The sequence below is a fragment of the Micropterus dolomieu genome, linkage group LG03 (genome assembly GCF_021292245.1).
Source record: "Micropterus dolomieu isolate WLL.071019.BEF.003 ecotype Adirondacks linkage group LG03, ASM2129224v1, whole genome shotgun sequence".
Taxonomy (NCBI): domain Eukaryota; kingdom Metazoa; phylum Chordata; class Actinopteri; order Centrarchiformes; family Centrarchidae; genus Micropterus; species Micropterus dolomieu.
In genome coordinates this window covers 17,225,879-17,243,473 of record NC_060152.1, presented here as the reverse complement: position 1 = coordinate 17,243,473, position 17,595 = coordinate 17,225,879, and positions in this window count along the sequence as shown.

Genomic DNA, 17,595 nt, shown 5'->3' with positions numbered 1-17,595 from the left:
GGGGAGAAACGGAAGAGGTTTTCTCCTGCGGTGCTGTGATCAATCTTCTACCCTAGCATTTTGCTACAACATGCAGCAGAACTCCTATCTATCCATACCCTCCACTGGTTTGAATTTGGGATTGAGGGGGTTTCGGAAGTGACTTATATTTAGATAGAATGAGCTGAAATTGAAGGTTTTCTGCATGCCCTGCCAGCAGTTTAACATAGAAACACATAACTCTACTCAGCTACCAAGAGAAATATCTAGTCTAATATAATTTCTATTTGAAACCCTGCAAAGTTCTCTCTTTCTCTGTATGTTCACCGGACTAGAGTGGACACAAATATTAATGCAAACATTATTAAAACACATTGTAAACCATTTTACTTTTTGAATATGTATGGGAACCATTTAAATTTTTTCCATAACAGGATACATGACCATCACCAGCTGCAACAGTGTACTGATGCAGCAGCATCTGTGGCTGTAAAGGGTGTAACCCATGTGTAATAGAGATGGATGGTGGTCATCTTTATTGTATGAACTCCTGCTGACATCACTAAAGAGGGGACTGATTGCCAGAAGATACAGTGAGTGATAGAAGAGTGCAGGGGGAGATGCCACACACTTGGGCAGATTATGCGGTTATTATCTCTGAGCCAGAGTGAAAATGTGTAGTTTATGTTGCTATCTACGTCTGTGATTAGAGGTGGTTAGTAGTAAATATAGAGTAAACCGGAGCTTCTCCTGGATCAGAAAAGGGCTTTTCCAGCAAGTACAATAAGTTCACTGGGGGAAAAAAGTGTAGTTCTGATTGATCCCAACTACTGTTCACTGACTTGATCATATATTGTATATGTGATATACAAAAATATACCAAAATTGTTCAATTTAATTCTTCAGACATGTCTATTTTATGTATGCAATTCATTTGACAGCTTTTAATAACCTCATGCATACCAGCAATTGAATATTAAGAGGGTTTTGTGAAACCTGTCAACAGTGAAGCATAATTAAACCAGGTGGGAACTAAAACCTAGCATTAAAATATACCCCAGACAGTTCCACAGACTCACAGACTTACAGACGTGGGTTTGCAAGGTTCCATGGCTGTCCCAGTGTGAAATACACAAGGGCTTGAGGGCTCTCTAGATGACTTTTTCAGCAATTTATGCACCATTTCCCTACAATTCTGCAGACTTTGTTCAAGGCATAACCCACAATGCGTGTCGCTGTGAGGTTAAAATAGTGATAAAGGCGTGCTCTATAGTGATCTAGGGGTCAAGGCGACATTAATTGCAACCTCCCTGGTTCGTGTCCAGCCGGGGACATTTCAATCCCCATCCACCTCTCCCTCGTTCAAGAGGCATAAAAAGAAACAAAGAAAATTGGGAAAAGTTGCCAAGATATGTTAATTTAGTTCAAGAGTACTATTTTCCTTAAACAGGGTGCCAACAATATAATATCATCATTATGTTATTGTCCATACTGGTGTCATGCTAGAAATAGAAATAGAATAGAAATAACCATTTTAACAACATTAACTTGTCTTTTTTTCATTTCATTGTATTTTTAAAAAAATACCGTTTTTTTTTTATATTTCTATATCCAGTATTGCTTGCTTCTCATACGGCAAACAAAGTTGAAGGAAATATCAAAATTGTGTATTGATTCAAAAGGAATTATTTAATGAAGTGATATGTGCCTAACTTTGCCAATAAATGACCTAATCAGCATTGCTTTCTTCTTCTCCACTGATCAGATGGAGTATAAAATGTCAACTTTACATTAATCTCTGTTAGGAACTTTTTTTTTTTTATTTGAAAGTGACAAGTCAGACTTTCCTCAGTGGCTCTTCATTGGCAGTTTATTGATATGTCCATGTCCAAACAATACAATAGATAAAGTTGCACTTATTATTTTGACATCAAAATACAATAAAAAACGTGTGTACTATAGACTGGGACACATTTCCCAGAGTTACATCTCAGTGTGTGTGTGTGTTTGTGTGTTCATCTTTCCTTGCTTTTCTATCTGACCACACAGAGTGTGACAAATGGATGTGTCAGAGCTTGATGGAGCACTGCGATTGCTCTGCTAGGCACAAAGCCATTACAAGACTATATAGACAGCCCCAAAGAAAAATCCTGTTTCAATCAACCACACATAATCTGGGAGACAAAGAGAGATGTTCAACTGTTGATAGAAAGAGTCGGGCTCTCGTTCTAAAGGAAGATAATTTTCTACTACAGACTTAAATCTGCTAGTATGTTAGAAAGTTGAATTCAGATTTGTATATCAGTCTTGTATTTGTCAGTCTAGCTAGCAGAAAGACACCTGGAAATGCTATCAAGGCAAGTAATACATTCTATAGTTTCTCTATTGACAATGACTAAGGAGACTGATTAGATCTATTTGTGGTTCATAAGTCACCAATGCAAAATATCTTTTGCCCCATTAGATCTTAATGTACCAACTGGGGTTTAAGGAGTCATATCACAAAACAAAGCTGGCAATCCTCTTTTCTTATATTATCTTTAGAAATATATTTTTTAAATCACATAATTCCATACTTTCCCTAGAATTGTTTGCCACTGTGCTGTATTAAAATAATTACATGACACCACACAACCCTAATATTTACCTACAAATTCAAACTAATACAATTCTTAAAGGTGGCTCCTAAATGTATGTAAGGCAAGTTCCAGTGCAGATTTCTTCCACTTCTAATATTTCTGATTACTAAGTCTTTCCACACCACACTGAAATTATTTCTCCGCTCAGACATGTCAAATGTCAGAGATGTTATAAAAGCGGCATGTCATTTATAAGGATTACGTACATGGAGTTTTTCAGGGCTTAAATGCATTAAAATATTTTGACACAAAAGACTGATTTTAAATAGCCTTAATGCAAGGTAAAAGGAACAAAACAGAAAGCCTCTGCAAATCCACATCACCACGATCAACCACAGGATTGTGTGTGACAAGCATCATGGCCACAATGTAGCATCTACAAGCTTTAACAAATGTGCTAAAATTCCTGGTTGAACATCAAACCAGCAATTACGTTTTTAAGTCTCTGAAAGCAATTATAGCCACTACTGTAAATACTTCCACTGCTCCATGTCTCTTGCCTAGGTTAGCCACAAGTTTGTCTGGTGTGACTGAGATGTCTTATTGGGGATGTGATCAGCGTGCTGGCACTGTAGTAAATTCATTGCTAGAAAAGTGCAGAGTTGGGGTTCAGGTTTGGAATACAGTAGACATGCATCAGCGTCACTGTAATATATTTTTCTGATGCAAGTCAAGTGAAACAGACAGGAGTAAACAGCCTACAAGAGATAAAGCACCGTGACCTTGGGCAGGTTTCCTCTAACTGGGCCACCTCACTGTTCTTTTGGAGTGCATGCGCGCATGAGAACGTGTGCAATAGTGTGAGTGTGTGTGCGTGTGTGTGTGCACATGAGTGCCAGTTGGTGTGCATGTACAGAGAGATAGAGAGACAGAAAGGAACTGGTGATGTGTAAGAGAAAAAAAACTCCTGCACTTGAATGTGTGTTCCTGTGTGTGTGTGTGTGTGTGTGTGTATGTACGTTTTAGCAGTCTGTTCCCTTATTACAGTGTAGACAAGCCCAACTCTTCCTACCTGACTGCGGTACCAAAACCAGAAAGAATTCTCTTGGATTTTTCCAAACCAGATCCCCTGTTCTCCATAGATAATAAATGAAAGTAAGAAATGTATTCAGGAGATCTGTTGATTCCATATGGTAATATTAAAGCACCAGTTCATTATGGAACTACAGAAAAAAAGTTAAGCCTATGTTCTTGTGCCTGAATGCATACTGCTGACCATGAGTGTCTGCCTTAATGGCTGCCTTACTGTCTGAATATATAACTTATGATTATGTGCCTGTCTGTGCTAATGCATGATTGACTGCTTGAATACCGGTATAACAGTGTAACTGCTTGTCTAACTACCTATACAAAATGAATGGTTTCCCGGCTTTAACCTCTCGCTGTATGTCTCTCTCCCATTCTCTATCTTACAGTCTGTGAGTAGGAGTTTTCTGCCAGCATTTTGTCAGCTCATCTTAAACCAAACACACACATACCTAGGATTTGGGGAGGAAATCAGGACACATAGGGGGAAAGAAGATAACAGGAGGAGTAACAGAAAAAAAGAGTAGACAGACAAAGACCACTGAAGAGAAAGAGAAGGAGGGATTTCTTTTAGTAGAAGTATACACAGGAAACAGCCTCAACAATGGACTTATAATTCACAGTAAGAAATAAATATGTCCTGATCATCCAGCAATTAATTTGGTACTGTTATTGGTGTGGTGCAATATTCCCAAAGCAGTTATCAAGTAACAATCAAGTAGCTTTTCCAAACCAACACTGGTTAATGCATTGAAATCACATCAAGATGATTTATAAAGCATCTATTACAGAGATTGAATTATTTCATTTGCGAACACGCACTATGCAATATTACATAAGGTGGGGATTTGATAGCATTTTATCAAATCTAAATCCAGTATTGTGTGATCCTTTATTGAATCCATATAGGTTCAGCAACATGTTTAAGTAAGTTAAAACTCAAAAGACTGAATTTAGATCTGTAATCTGTTATCACCTTTTGTAGGCCGAGAAGGCATAAACACTACATATTTAATTTGAAGCTTGATTAATATTCCTAGCTTGTATCTTCAACCTGAAAATGAGATGAGCAGCATTAGATACGAAATGTTGACACAAAAATGTGACACATTGAAACAGGTGTAGCCTACTTACTTTGCCCATCTCTAGAAATTCCAAATTGTGATCAATTGCCATGATCAGCTCACCGCTTCACTAGATAAGACCACAACTACACAATGGCTCTTCTTCTCTCTAACAAAGTCAGATTTATTTCGATGGTAGCCTATATTTAACACAACATGAGCTGACCAAAGTGCTTTATAAACATAGGCAGAAGAAAACAGGTCAACAGAGCAGACAACAAAATCATGCATATACCCAGGTAATGCAAATAACAAATAAAACAACCATTATAAAAGGCCAATTAGGAGTCAAAATGTAGGTACTTTCAAAAGCCAAAGAAAAGAAGTTGGCCTTGAGCTGTGCTTTGAACACCTCAGTAGAGGGGGCAGGTCTGGTGGGGCAATTTGTTCCACAGATTGGGGCATGCAACTGAGAAGGCACAGTTACCCCTGAGCTTCCACCAAACCCAAGGGATGACCATTTATGACTGGTCAGAAGACCTGAGTGACCTAGGTGGAGTATAAAGGTCCGAGAGGTAAGAAGGAGTCAATCTATGAAGTGCTTTTAAAATGAACTCTAAAAGTGAGAGGACGGCAAGTAAGGGAGAAATACGCTTTGGCTTACAAATGATCTTCGGCCTTTGGGTTACTTACTGCAGTAATGTCGCGTAGACACAGCTGATATAATCTGACACTGGCTCCATTTCTCATTTCAATATTGTATGTTTTGTGCATTGCCCTTTATTAACAAAAAATAAGAGACAAACTATTTGGGTAATTTTCAGTAAACAGAAACCAAAACAGAAACACAAATCAAAACCCAGCCTTTCATGATCATGCGTATTGCCAGTAAATAATAATGTTTAAGATGTAAGACCAGAGTTACAGTCTTATTAATACAAAATTCCCTCTTTGTGTTTCCTGGACAGCACTGAGCCACAGCGGAGGGATACTTCCTGGTAGTTGCATGGTTTGTTTGTTATTGACATGTTGTAAAGCTTAGCAAGAAATATTCTTTATTTAGACTGAACCATTGACCTGCTTGTATTTGAAACATACTGTTTTATAAAGATTTCCAGAGCTTTTAACTCTTGAAAGGAAACACATGTCTGTCTGTCTTGAACTCTATATCTTACAGCAACCATATATTCTATTTTCTCTCCTCGGTTGCCACTACTTCCCATATTCATGTATTCAGGTCTTGCATTCAGCAGGGCGCTAATAACCTCCTCACTCTTCCCTCCATCTATTTCTCCTCTTCTTTCCATTTGCATCCATCCAGTACCTCGATCCCTCCCGCTTTCCCTCTCTTCCCCTTACGCTTCACTGTATTCCTCACACGGTGAGAAAAAAGCTGTCAGAATATGTTCTGCTGTCAGCGAGATGCCGAGTGGGAGCGCATTAGATATCGGCCTCGGTGTGTCCCTGACAAGAAACAAGCCAATTAAGGAATCCCCCGGCACTGCTTAAGCCCGGTTATGGCAGAGGTCCCTGAGACGAACACTGGTGTGCTAAATCATCATACCTTTTTTATATTAGAGCCTCCGTGGGGAGAAGTGGAGTGATTCTGGATTATTTCCTTTATTTATTTTTTTCTCGCAGCGCTGCCGGCCATCACTCAGCAGCACGCCTTAGAGAAGTTTATCTCAGCTATGAAGGACACTGACATACAGATTTTCCTCTCTCTCCCCCTCTCTCTGTTGTTCAGTCTCAAGGCTAATAGTATTAGGGATGGAGGAAGTGCTTTGAGATAAGCCTTAGGTCGCGTAGTTGCAATCAATTACTGTGGTTGAATATTGCAATAAAAAGATTAAGGATTAGTATAGGGGGGAAGTAAAGAGGCTTGAGAGGGCGGGCCTTTATGAGTGTGTAAGCACTTGAATGTCTGTTTGCCATGTTAGTCATCTTATTAATCTTCGCTCTCACAAGTTAAAGCCAATCTCTCCCTGACATGGCCTCGTATCTTACCCGTCTGTGGATGTCAAAGCGACAGCTGTGACTATCAAAGGATAAGGTCGGTGTTGCTGTTACTTATTTCCAATATTGTCACCACCCTTCTTGAAAAGACAAAAACAATGCCAAACTTCCCCAGTCTGTCAGTCCCAAGTCCATTTGTTTCTGCTACAGTGCCCTTAAACAATTTTGGAAGAATAACTTAACGAGGTTGATATATCTTATTCATCTGTGACATAGTGCTCCATTGTTGTCTACTGAAAATACATGAGCCGCATCGTTGCTCAGGATGACATGTTCCTTCATTACAACATAAACGAGCACTGTTGTTTATTTTGAGTCAGTACCACATACATGCAGCTTATACAGTATGTGTAACTCCGCTGCTGAAAATAATGCTAAAAAATACATCCTTTACTCCATTTACTCCCCACTGTTTAATGAGGAAATGTACAAACAACAATTGCAGCATGAAATACTTATCACTTCAAGTGTGAATCAATGCGTTACTTACGCTTGATCAACTACTTCTCACTATTTCATATTACATTTCAGGGCTTTATGGCAACCGTACCAATGTAAACCCTGCTACTGCTGAATGACTGAAGCTAAGCAGGTTTGGTCTTGGCCAGTGTCTGGATGGGAGACCTCCTGGGAAAACCAAGTTGCTGCTGGAAGAGGTGTTGGAGGGACAGTAGGGGACAGTCTTCCCTCTGGTCCTAATAATAAGACCCCAGTGCAGCGATGGGGATGCTGTGCTATAGGAGCTATCGTACTTCGGATGAGACGTTAAACCGTGGACCTGACTCATTGTGGTCATTAAATCACCCAACTGGGTGCTACACTTTGGCGATGGTTGAGGTGAGTCCCCCTCACTTCACTGTGAAGTGCTTTGAGTTTCCATGATAAAGTGCTTTATAAATGTAATGAATTATTATAATCATCTCATGTGGGTAAGACACACTTCATAGTACCTCTTATTAGAGGCTTGTTATCAGCAGTGGTGGACAAATAAAGGACACGTAAATATTTAAAAGCCATTAAAATAACCTTTTTGGAACACATTGCACAGAAACTGCTGTTGTGTTTGAGACTTTTTCATTCAGAATGCAATAACAACCTGCATCATATCCATATCACTGGTGACAGTGATGACACAGTGTAATAAATATAATAGAAAAAAGCTAAATTTAATCTTCACCACCTCGCCTCTTCACAAACACACATGCATTTACACACCCACTCTGAGACAAATGTCTTGCTCTGAGCTGAACACTTGTGAGGTACCGTGGTTGCACAGCCAATATTTGACCGAGCAGTGTTCCAGGCAACCGATGTGCCGGCGTTGTGTTCCCCGCTTACATAACGCTGTGTTTATACGCCCCCGGTAGATCTGACTTATTGGCTGCTTGGGATCTCTGATAATAGATAAAAATAGGATTATTCCCTCTGTTTATGATGGACAACCATCATTCTTTGTCATCCACCTGCCTATGCTCAGTTTCCATTATAATGTCAATGAGTGAAAACAAAAGGCAACATTAGGCATTCTTAATCCCTTAAAGCTGTTTCATATAATTTAATAAATAAGATGCTCTTCTCCCTGCCCCTCCCCACGCCCCCACCCACACCAACCCCCACCTCACCACTGGGAAATGACTCATGCATATTTCAGCAGTGTGTCTGCCCATTCTGAGTGGAGCTTATCATGGCTGCATGCAGACGCCAAATCAACACTCTTTTCCTTCTCCTCTTTCTGTCTCTTTCTCATTCACCCCTCTGACGCCCTGTTCTTCATCACTATTCAGCATTTCAGAACATGGACAGAAAGACTGAGAACGGAGACATCTCGCACATCTTTGCCTCATAAAAACAACCTCTCAAATGTCCACTGAAGCATCTGCTTGCTGCTGGCATTCTCAAACACACAATTATTAACTTCTACTGGAGAGAAAAGTTTGCAGAATCAAAGTCCTTGAAAGACATGGTATAGGATCAATTGCTGTTCAATATGCACAATTCTAATGAATAAAGCCTTTGAGGGTGAATGTGTTTTCCAGCTCTGAGGATATTCCCACATTCAGTCAAGTCATTAACAAACATAACAACAGTCCTCCTTGCATGGTTTATCCTTGCGGGCCAATTGAAATAGGTCTATTTACTTTCCAAGCAGCGCAGGTATAAAATAATCAAAGGGCACCTTGCACTGAAGGCTGGGCATGACCAAGACATATGATTGTGTTTACAGTGTGTAAACATCTGTTTACAGCTTTCCAGTGTGCTGGAGATGCCAAGGATGTGGTCCTACAGGGAAATACATTCTAGTGATGTGGGAAACCAAGCAAAATAACTTAATTGATTGGAACGTCTCAGTCGTTCCCCGTAATTTTCACTTTAATGAAAACTATTCCCAGGCAACTCTGATAATCACACATAAGTGTGCCCATAGCAGGGAATTCACAGTCAAGCATTGCTAATGAACTCTTACTACCCAGACAGACAGCTAAATCTTACTTATAACTTTACCATAACCAGAGATGAGCACAAGAAGGCAAAGAGAAGCAAATATGTAGCTTTAGTCTACATGTGTTGAGTAAAATTACAAATTTGCTTCGCTAGTGTCATAAGGAAGAGGAGGAAGGAGGGCTTGAAAGAGGGCGTGAAGTGAGACAAGTAGGTTAGTTATTGTAGTCCTCTGATTTGGCCAGTTCATCAACACAGTCAGCAGGTGGAGCTGCAGTGGCTGTGATACACCGTTCATTGAGACATTAAGACTTTAAAACCCTTAGTGATCAATTTCCGCACTCCGATATCATTATTTGCAAATAAATGTCCTTAAATCCACTTAGAAATCCTACAAAAAGTGCTCCTTATAACCATAGACTGTACATAATAACTTAAAAACTAGCATAATCACATTATTAAATTTATATCAAATTAAAATTCATCATATGAATCCAGTGACAGTTGTCTGTACACTTATGGGTACAGTGCAAACAGGAACTGCTAGTAGCTTATTCACCATATTTTTACTGATGCTAATTGCCAAAATGTAAACAAATACAGGTTATAAAATGTTGTATACTCCATCATCTTGCTCAAGGACACTTCAAAATTGTTGATTATAATGCAGAACGCCACAGTGTCCTGTGTTGTAATGCTGGCAGACCACCACTGTGTGCTTGTGGTTAACCTTCCTATTCTACAAAACCACTCACCTTCCTCTCTTTACAGGAGTTGTTTACTGGCTTTTGATAAAAACTCATCCATAAATATACACCTCAATTTCCACTTCACCTTCAATTTCATATCATACGACCAGCTATATTCCTGGCAAACTCATCATCGGGTAATCGTGTTGGAGCAGTTACTGCATATGAAATTATTTTAAGATGTGCATTGGGCAGCACTGACTGACAGCAGTTTATATCCAGAACTAGAAGCAGTGTGCAACTCTGATAGACAGCTACATGTTGTACTGCTGTATTGGCCTGATACCAGGCTGTGTCTAATATGGTGGGGATTGACTTCCTCTTGCTGGTGCCCAGGTAGTGAGGGGGATTTAAACTATTTTACCTCCCCAGATCTTCACACCTTCCCTCAGGCCCTCTCACCTTGATGCCTTAAATATTAATGGTAAATCGGAGGATAGTGGATGAGTGGGGGTGGGGTGAGGGGGCTGACAGCTTAATCATGGAGGCAGCAGCCTCCCTCTCTCCTCTTCTTTAACGCTGCGGGCGGCTGTCACCACGACCTACATGATGTAATCACCTCCATAACCCTGATATGGGCCACTGAGGGCCTTGCGGGGAGAGATAGAGAGACAAGGAGGGGAGACCTTTGGGATCTTCTAGCAGAGGATCATTTAAAGTCAAAACCCACAGAGAGTATGTGTGATGTCGTAAGGGTAGTGGAGGATGGAGAAGACACAGGATAGCTCCACAAAAAATTTTTTTTTACTACCACACAATTTACTGCCACAGCTTTCACACACTTGTCACGCAACATCAGCAATACTAAAAGCTAGCTAAAGTATAGCAGTGATATTAACATAGAGTCAGTGATTAGCTATGGGCCACAACTCAGCTCAGTTTTATTAACCTAAAGTTAGATGGTATTTTTTATTTTATTATTATACCTATATTTAACAAAAAAAACCAAAACACTGAGGTTAAATATTTCTTTTCCAAGGGGCGTCCCGGCAAAGACAGGCAGCAGCACAATTAACAAGGTTGCAGACATATAACATAAACATACAACAATTTACAATGGGATAAATAAATAGTAAGTTACAAGGTCATAAAATATCAAAATCTCAAATATTTACCACAAGTAATAAACAACAAAGATCATCCGAATAATTAATCATAATATCTACAGCCAAAATTGCCAGCCTCCATGTCATTTAAAAGTACTTTAAAAGCAGTGAAACCGGCTCCTGAAGATTCAGGACATTTTGCTGCTGATTCCAAGCACAGGGAGCCGTATACTTAAATGCCCCTTTTATTCTAATACATTTGAGAGAATCGGCACCATGGAATGCCATAGTGCATTAACTTCTGGCAATTTAAGCTGTAAGCATGGCTGTACGGATAGCAATCAACTAGATCACTTTAATACTGAAAGACAATTCTAAATAACATTTTTCTCCTCAACAGACATCAGAGACTTCAGTTTAGATGATATGTGTTAATAACTTTTTTCTTTGTGTAAAAAAAGTATTGTCACAAGAGATCACCACTGATAAGGCATGACACAGATCAATGTTGCGACATCTAATTAAGTAAAGCGCTACTTGACATTTTAAAAGACGCTACATAAAAGAAGGTTAAACCCTCCAGGCATTTTCCTGAAAATAAACCACGGATGGGTAACCCTCATATGCTGTGAGAATGGGGAGTTAAACATGGCCAAACAAGGACTGAACACAGTCAGAGTGGCGTGGACACAGTGGAATAGTCTTTGCTTCTATCCTATAATTAGTCTCCAACTTGAATTGGGCTGTGCTGTTTTGTTAACAGGTACGGAGACAAGACCGGTACAATGGGGGTGAACAAAGAGGTGAAAGTCGGCCAATTCTGTCTTTGTTGTTCCGTATATAACAGGAAGACATCATCACTCCTTCAGGTATTCTGACAGTGCAGAGAGAGAAGGGTTTTGATGCAACAAGAAGGTTGCAATCTGAAGATGTTACAGTTTGTTCTCAGCACATCTTTATTTCATGATGCCAATACCTTCAGTTTGGCACTCACTGCTGTTTCCAAAGTTTCAATTTTCAGCAGGACAAGATACTGCTGGGGAGCTGGAGGCACTCACTGCCAGACCAAAATGGGTATACCCCTTTGGGGTAGCTGACTGACAAAAAGACTAAGGTACAGTACATGCAGTTGTTGTTTCTCTGGTAACTGAGAGGCAACCAGAGGTGAAATGGAGACTTGAACAAAAGTTTTTTGCAGTACGAATGTTTTTTCAACTCAGCTTTTCCGTGCTTTCCTGAAGATGACATACTTGTCGTACTTATGATGGTGGTTTTGTCATCTCAACAATTTATAATTAATATGTAGAAAAATATAGTAAAAATATTGGTATTAAATGCCGTTAGCTATGTAAGAACGGGCTGTAGTGATCTGCTTTCTTTTGGCTGGCATTTACTTGCCAAAGTGACACAAACAGGTGAGGAATTAATAGGGGAAGACTGAATAGCTAAGGGAGGCTGCCTTCCTTGGCTCATCTTCTGCCTCAAAGTTGCAGTATTTCCCATGTACACAGAGGGGTCTGAACAAAAATAAGGATGTGAATATGAAACAGGTCACTGCTACCTATTCTGACATCTTAAAATCAATCTAATTGATCTCAGTGATGCAGCTATGGCCGTGCATTTTGAGCAGAGCACACTGGACAGTAAGACTGAAGGCAAAACATCGGGAGCAGTGTTTCTCTCCTTACCCCATTTATAGGATATGTCTTCCATCCAAGCTCTCCAAGCACAGACGTCGTATCCAGCAGCACAACTGAAATGGGAAAAGGAGGAGAGGGGAAAAAAACCCACCATTAACAATCTGTCAACACACAAAAAGTCCTATTTTCACACTGGAAATTGAAATATCAGTCATAAACGTGTTCATTTAGACATTTTTTATATTAACAGAAATGAGTTTCTCGGATGAATATTTATGAGCGTGGCAGCGTATACAGTGGAAGCAACATTTTTGCCACTTGCAACACAATTTGGGGTCTGATGGATTGCAGTCAGATTGCTGTCAACAGTCCATTCCCTCCCCTGCCATCCCTTTCTCTCATCCACAGCTTTACTTCAATCTCACTCACAACAATATGGTTTTCTTTCTGCCCATGACTGAAACTGTTCATAAGATATAGTCAGGGATAGATCTGTCCTCAACCCTTCCTATGTCATGAAAATTCGTTTTATTATGCCAAATATTAATTAATAGCCTGGTATAGTTTTATGTAAAATTAGAGCTTTGGTTTGGTTATTAATCTTGGTACAGTGTAATAATATCATTGTCAGTTGGTTCCAACCGTCCAGGTTGTGTTTAAAAAACAAAGCAATTTTACCTTGGTAAATATTGCAATCCTTGACAATATTTTGTCTTGCTCTCAAGGACAGTAGATTTAATAATTCAGGAGGAACGTCTCTCCCAGCGAAAAGTCATTTACAGTGAAAAGGAGCAGATATGCTGTCCTGAATTTACCTTCAGTGTGATGCCATCATAGCACCACTAAATAAATAAAAAGTTTGTATGTACACGTGTGACAACATTAGGGAATAGACACAGAACCTGCTGCATTTTCAAAATCCATAAATATTACATGGAGCCCTTCTAGTCACCTTGTCAAACGCACAGAATGGGTGACAATACAGTTATGTCCTAATTATGTGTGGAATCACTGCATCACGGAGTAGGTATAGGAAAACATTTGGCATTCAGGGAGAGAGTGAAAGCTGGTAGAAAAGCAGCAACAATAGACCCAAGAGGCTTGCTTAAAGCCAGCCATTTCTCTCACATGATATGAGTCATCATTGTTGAATCTCATCATCAGTTGCCAAAAATGTCATCTTTAAACGTGTCCTTGAGCAGCCATTGACTTGGATCTCAAATATTAAGCTGTGAATCACACATGATTAATACTGACACTGATTTCTGACAAATCATGGTGTATTCTTCTACTTGGATAACGACTGAGTTTTTAAGTGTCAGTCAGTCATGAATGTCCACTTAGAGCTCTGTAAGTGGTCCTTGGGGGTGGTCATTATCCCAACACAAATCTCTGTCAGTGACAATATTCCTGAATAAATTTACATTATCATAATTGCTCTGGGATAGCTACTTATTACAACTGAATGTACAAGAAGAGGTAGTAGTTTCAGTGATGTTATATTATCTTATATTATCATCTGCAAATTACAATGTCAAGGCAAAAGAAGAGTGATATTTATATCTGTGAATCTACTCTGACAAGACCAAGGCAAGCAGAAAGATAGAAAGGACATTTTTGAATCTGTCTGTTATGAGCCAGTAAACGTCTGATGGAGTCTGGTTGACAGGGATTGTCCAAGCATCTGCTCACTGAGGTTTTCATTGTGCATGCCTGTATGTGTCTGTCATACACAACTAAATGCTCCCCGACTTTCACTCATCTCCCAGAGAGCTGGTTTAGGACACACTGTGGTGACACAATGTAACACCTGTTTAGGATCGAGGTAAAAGACTTAAAAAAACATCCGGGAACGGGGACCCCTTGTTGTCACAGTCAACAGATACAACACAGATGAAACATACAGGTTGATGCTCACACTGCCAGAGTGGTTATTTAGCAAACAAATGCATACAAAAACTATGAAAAAGGAAAGTCCTTCCTTATTGTGTGACCTTGTGTGTCTGTAGGACTGAGGTGCTCTACAACAAACATGGTAACTTTTAACATAATAATTGTTCGATGATGTACAAATTAATACAAAAAAGGAGCAATTGTTGAATTTCATTATAATTTTTAAATCCATAAACAATATCCAAATTAAGGAAGCAAGCAGTTTTAATTTACTTTTTGGCCAATGGGGGCAGCAGAACAAGCTGTATACACAACATTGAAATAGGTGCATTCGAGATGACTGCAGCTGACTTTCACCGACTTGATAGTCTAGCGTGAGCTGCAGGCAACTGCAGTGGTGGGGTATAAAGATTGTGCCGTCAAGTTGGACACATTCTACTTGCGTAAGCTTACTGTGAGCTTAGACCAATGATTGAATGGAAAGTTGGATTAGTCAAAAGGTGGTTCCAACTTTGTGCAGCCGGTGCAACTGCGGTCGCTGGACTCAGTGACTGCAGCAGCCTTGCTCCCGTGAGGTTTTGATGTCATGTGACATGATGACGTTTTGCAGCGCCAGCGAAAGAAATAAGCATGCCTTATGTTAAGACCAGCATGCATCACATTATGTCAGCTCAGCGCAGCGCTGAATGAAGTCAAACGCACCTTTCATCACCTTTTTACTTTTTAGCAAACATGGAGCAACATTGGCATTCATTTGGAGTTGTGTTTGTGGATCTTTAGCTGCCAAATGCTGCACTGTGTTCACCTGCTACTCACCAAAACTGCTTATCTGCCGTTTGGTGCTGAACAGGTAATGTAAAGCTTGTTTATCAGAGCTTTTTTACTGAAAACTGCTGGAAACGGGTTGATGAGAGAGGTGAGAGTAAAACAAAACAGTGACCAAAAACAAAAAACAATGAGTTGCACAATGCTTAAATGTTCTGAATAGCTAAGCGGACCTGCTGAGTTGGGTGATAAATATCTGTAAGCATCGCAGGGACGCATTTCATGTTACACATAGTCTTTTGAACCATTGTTGAAATTGATCATTGCAGCTTTAATTAGATTTACTGAAGTATTTTTACCTCTCTTTTTCATTTAGGTCATTTTATGTATCTGTGAATATCAGTTTCTATATATATATATATATATATATCAGTCTCTCTCTCTCTCTCTCTCTCTCTCTCTCTCTCTCTCTCTCTCTCTATATATATATATATATATATATGTTTGTCTAAACCTAAATGTTAAATCCTTATTTTACTACTTAAACACGCACTCTTTCTGCACTTTGGTCTCATTGCCTCACCCACCAAAACTATTTGCATATGAAAGGAGAGGTAAAAGCAATGAGCTGCTGAGGTCATGTTAATGGAGTGGGAACTCCTAGTGTGCCAGAGATTGTATTGTAAAACATAATGGCTATGTGTGCTTCCTGAGACCTGGATTACAAGTGAGGTTTTTAAGGAGAGAGAAGTGTTTTTCCCAAAAATTTCAAGGTAGCATTATAGAAATGTCATCTTAAAACATCCATATGCTGTACATGAGTGATAGCTGGGGATTGGTAAAATCATATTCATTAGGCAAAAAGGGATGACAGAGAAAGAGACATACTCTGCAGCAAGAGAAGAGAGACTGAGACAAGTTTACATTGACTGTTTGACAGTTTACTAGTTGTGTCCAATATGCATTAAGATAAACACCACTATGTTTTAATTAAGGTTTCTGATAAATGTTGTTATTTTATGATATTTAGTGGATAAAATTTGTCAGGATTTCCTAATTCCAATTTTATTACTTTTAGGGTCAACCTCTAAAAACACATTTAGACAATCATGGTGGGACAAAAGTGCACTGAATGCCACAGATGGAACCCTGAGTGAGTAAATTACCTGTGAACACCAACATTGTTGTGAACCTTGTACATAAGTAGGGCCAACATTTTGCGTTGAGAAAATTGGAGTGGTACTTTTCTCTTTGTTGGACCATAGTGGTATCATGGCTCATGGTACCTACTCAGTTGTTTGGTTTATTCCAGACAAAATTAAAAAATAAGTACATAAGATGAATACCAGACGATTATTTCACACTAAAGCGTTTCAGAACAGCAAATACAAAGCATTTAATAAATCCTGTTATGTTACATCAATCAGAGTTAAATTAGAGAAAATGGACATTGATTTGTATGAAAATGTAGCAGATTGTTTTATTGATTGATCATTCTGTCCGACACAGCAAGAGAAGGCTTCGTGCTGATCCTTTCATACTTTTCATCCAATCCTGTGCTCTCTGCTCTGTTAGCTTAATTTAATATTTCCTCCATGTTGGCCGGTTTTGAATCAGTTCCAGTGTCTCTGTGTGACTTTTTATGCCCACCAATGCTCATTCTGTGCCTTGTTAGTGCCAGTTCCAGGCTGGAGAACTAGCTGGTAATGCCAGTGGTGTTAATGGACACCATTAGACTACTGTGAGCAGGTAAGCAGCACAGTCTCTGGAGAATAGCCTAATTACAGAGAGTTGGCTGAACCGCTCACTTTGGTTTCACACTTCACTTTGGCATAAATAAAGAACAGCTGATGTGCATTAGGCAGCAGTGTGGAAAGGTATCCAGCAGAGAACATTGTTCTGTTGGGGGGAAGAAAACTTGTGTTGTAACTTTATAAAATCTCAGATTAATAGTCTGGATGGAGAGGTTTATTAGAGACAGCCATTGCAAAACTTGTACAAAGCACCATAGTGTATTTAGAAGTGTGACAGTACAGAGGTTGTGCTTGATTTGTGCAAAAGACAAAATGTGCTTTGAAATGAAACACATCTAGTGTGCTGGCACTGATTTAAACGGACATTACAGCAGTAAAGGTTTTTGTTTAATTTTTTTTTTTTTTAAATTACAGATATACAAGCTTCTATAATACAAAATGCGGTTACAGTAGTGTGTATGTACGTATGTGAGTTAATGTTGCATGTTAGTACATGTTTGCATGTGTGTGCAGTTTTACCTGAGTATGAATGTCTACTGAGCCACGTACATGCCGGTATATACTAAAAGTGCCTGTGTGCACATA